Raw genomic sequence first — 3,845 nt, 5'->3', positions numbered from 1 at the left:
ATTTCTAAAATCAACTTATCCCAATAATCTCATCAATATTTCTAACTAAAACTGTTGTGACATTTTTGGCCTCCAATCGGGTCTCCAGGGTCGCCAAACTTGAAAATATTTTTATTTCACAAATAACTCATATTATATCCACGTATTTCAAATAAATCCCCGTAATTAACAAATTACGCTTATGTATCCACTTATTAGGTCTCCAGGGTCGCCCAACCTGAAAATATTTTTATTCCACATATAGCTCATATTACATTCACACATGCTATATAAATCTCCGTAATTAACAAATTACGATTATTTACTTACTTATAGCAAAATTTAAATTTTATACTGAAATAGATTAGTAAGATCATAATCCCACTAATTACCTGATTAACTCATAGTACAATATAAACTCTAATTATTTACCATTAGGCTTATCGGGATATTACAAAAAGTTTCCTCATAGTCCACACCTTCTCTTTGGGTATAACCCTTGGCTACAAGTCTAGCTTTAAAAGTTTCGACTTCGCCTCCAGCGCCTATTTTCTTCTTGTAAACCCACTGACATCTGATTGGATGATAGTCATCAGGTGTGTCTACATATTCCCAGACTTTTTTCTTTTTCACGGAATCCATTTCTGAATCCATGCCGGCTGACCATCGTTTCCGTTGCGGACTAGCCATTGCCTGTTTATAGGTTAATGTATCGTCATCAATACTGTAACGCCCTGACCCTCAGGGACGCCACGTGTGTGCTTTTATAAACTTATTATTCTAATCTATAATTTTGGAAAAAGTGTGGTTTAATTTAAACCTTTAATTAAATTGAAAATAATGACTTCCATTTTAAATACTATCGTAATATAGGGATCCCCTGTTTATAAAACAAAACTCTTTTACAATAGATTACATTTCCAAACATAAAAGGACTTCGATCCAGCTTCCCAGAAGCCAAGACCCAACGACTGATATGTACATTGCTGGGAGACCTCTGATTCATGGCCGAACACAGCTTCCAACTTCCTTACTGTTGGGTTTTATGCCCTAAATAAAACTCATTTCATATAATAAGATTTACTTATTAATAAAGATCAGAAATAACATTTTATGTTGCATGGTTCACGTGATTTATTTCATGATTATATGTATATAATGTATGAATTCTTTTTAAGTCCAGAACATATGAGTTGGTTAAAGATTATAGTGTTGTCAGCACAGTGGAATATAATCTTTATTATATGTTCAAAAGTTGATTCCCTGATTTGTCAGAACAATGGATTTAGACTGACATGGTATAATCAGCGATAGGTATTCTTACACCTTGGAAAAGTGTTATGTCCTTTCCAGGACATTGGCAAAGTTTACCAGTATCGGATGTATGGAGTATACATCGAATGGACCAATATTGAACTTTGAATTAGATTTTGAAACTTACCGTAAATATCTATTCAATCCAATATCATAAGTTGATCATAGATCACATGATCGAAATCCTGATATGGTTAGGCTCAATTTCAAGAGTGTTACTCGTGTTCTTTGATTTGTTAGTTAAGCCCAGTTTTGTATCAGGGTAATACGTACATTTTGGGAACACGGTAATACAATTGAGTGGGGGAGCGCTAACATAAATATGGAATCTATAGCTTCTATTTGGCAAATAGAAGTAAAGGATGATTTCCTTCGAGCTTAACCAAACGAAGATAAATGGTGGAGATCTCATTTCACTTAGGTGAAATATCATTTATACAGGGTTAAGTGTTTTAAGGATAAAATACATTGTAGGGTGTTACGGTAATTTAATCCCTTTACAGTGTAAATCATCTATATAAAGGATCATTGATCACATTAGGGTTATAACAATGGATAACTAATGACGTGTCTATATCGTGGAACATATAGAGCGTTTCTATATGACTGAGACTGCAATTCCAAGTTCTAAGTGTGGATTCAATGAGGAATTAATAAGTTAGGGAATTTACTTGGTAAATTCGGTTCGACTTATTGGAAGCTCGGTTATATAGACCCATGGTCCCCATACTAGTTGAGGCCATACTGCTTGTAAGACTCAGTTAATTGATTTTAATTAATCAATTAAAATTCTAAAAGTTAGACTATGTCTACTTTATGAATTCTCACAGTTTAAGGATGAAATCGTAAAGAAAAGGGTTTCTAGGTTTAATTATTAATTAGGAGACTTTGTATGTCTAATTAATAATTATTTTAAATGACAATATTATTTAATAATCTATTTTAGTTATTAAATAATTAATTTTGGCATTTAAATGATTAGAATTGGATAAGTGGCATTTTTGGAGAAATAGAAATAAAATTGAGGAAACTGCAAAATCCAAGTGAGGCCCATTTCCCTCTATGGCCGAGCACTCCCTTTGTGTTTCCCAATTATTATTTTCATTTTTAATTTTCATGTAATTGCTAATCAAAGCCTAGCTATAATAGGACAGTGGTGGATCACACTAAATAAGACAGTTAATCAATTATACAGTAAAAGAGGAAACTGTTTATTTAGAAAGTTGTGCTCTCCCTTTTCCCTATATAAAGCAACCTTGTTCTCTTCTCTTCTATGGATAAAAAGCCACGAAATTAAGAGAGAAAAATAGAGAGAAATTTCGAAATCCTTGTGAGATGAGTAGTGCCCACACACATCAAGTGGTATCTCAATCATAGTATGGAAGACTATGGAATTTCTGCATCAAAGAAGGAGAAAAGAAGATCCAGGTTCAGATCTTGGTGATGCTCTGCTACAGAAAGGAATCAAGGGCTAGAGATCTGAACGGAAGGAGTCATATTATTCCGCTGCACCCACTGTAAGGTTTTGTAACTTTATATGTGTTTATTTTCATTGTTTTAAAATTCATATTAGGTTGTTAATCCAACATACTTGTTAGTAAATCTAGATCCTGGTAAACGATGATTGCGTGTTTCTGTGTTGATTTGGATGGTTTCATGTTGGTTTATGTGTTAGTTGATGAATGTTTATGTTGTACAGTTTCGTTTTCCATGAAAAATATTTTTTCAATTTTTGAAAATATTTTATTTGGATTCCTTGTGAAAAATTGAGCAATTTTCGTTTTTATGGAACTCAATTTCGATGAAAAACGAAAAAGTTATGATTTTTGGAAAAATCGAATTTTGGGTATGCATGGGTGCTCAATCGCACGCATGGGCTGTGCATCCAGCCCGTGTGCACCCTGGACCTCCGCCCGTGTGCACCCTGCAGCTGACCGAGTTTTCTCGGTCAGGCATGCTGCAGGCGCTGAAGATCCTCGGCGTGACGCCCTCCTCCGCGCGCGTAAGGGGCTGCTGGCAGCCTCCTGGGCTGCTGCATGCAGCCTCCTGGGCAGCAGTTTCCCAAAATTGCGATTTTTGGGATTTTTCCCCAAAAATCCAATTTTTTCATGGGATTGTTTCCCAAAATTTATTTTTCCAATTTTAAATATTTCTAAATTGAAATGTTTCCAATTTTAAATATTTTCAATTTGGAATTTTTCCAATTTTAAATATTTCTATTTTGGATTGTTTCCAATTTTTAAATATTTCCTATTATGGTCAGATTTAAAAATTTGTTAAGTTCTTTAATATTTATTTATTATTTAATTATAAGATTAGATATTTTGATATTTAAGATATTTTAAATTAAAAGATAACTTTGTTTTTTTATTTAAAATATTATATTAAAATTATCTTATATGACAAATTAAATAATTAATAAATTTTAAATTAACATAGTTATTTTTATAGATATACTTACCATAATGTTTTTCAAATTCAAAAATTTGTTATTTTGTTAAATATTTAATTATTTATAAATTATAAGTATAAAAATGATATTTTTTCTATAT

This window comes from Cannabis sativa, chromosome 9, assembly GCF_029168945.1.
Source record: "Cannabis sativa cultivar Pink pepper isolate KNU-18-1 chromosome 9, ASM2916894v1, whole genome shotgun sequence".
Classification (NCBI taxonomy): Eukaryota; Viridiplantae; Streptophyta; class Magnoliopsida; order Rosales; family Cannabaceae; genus Cannabis; species Cannabis sativa.
The sequence above is the reverse complement of the archived record's forward strand: the minus strand, read 5'-3'. Positions refer to the sequence as shown.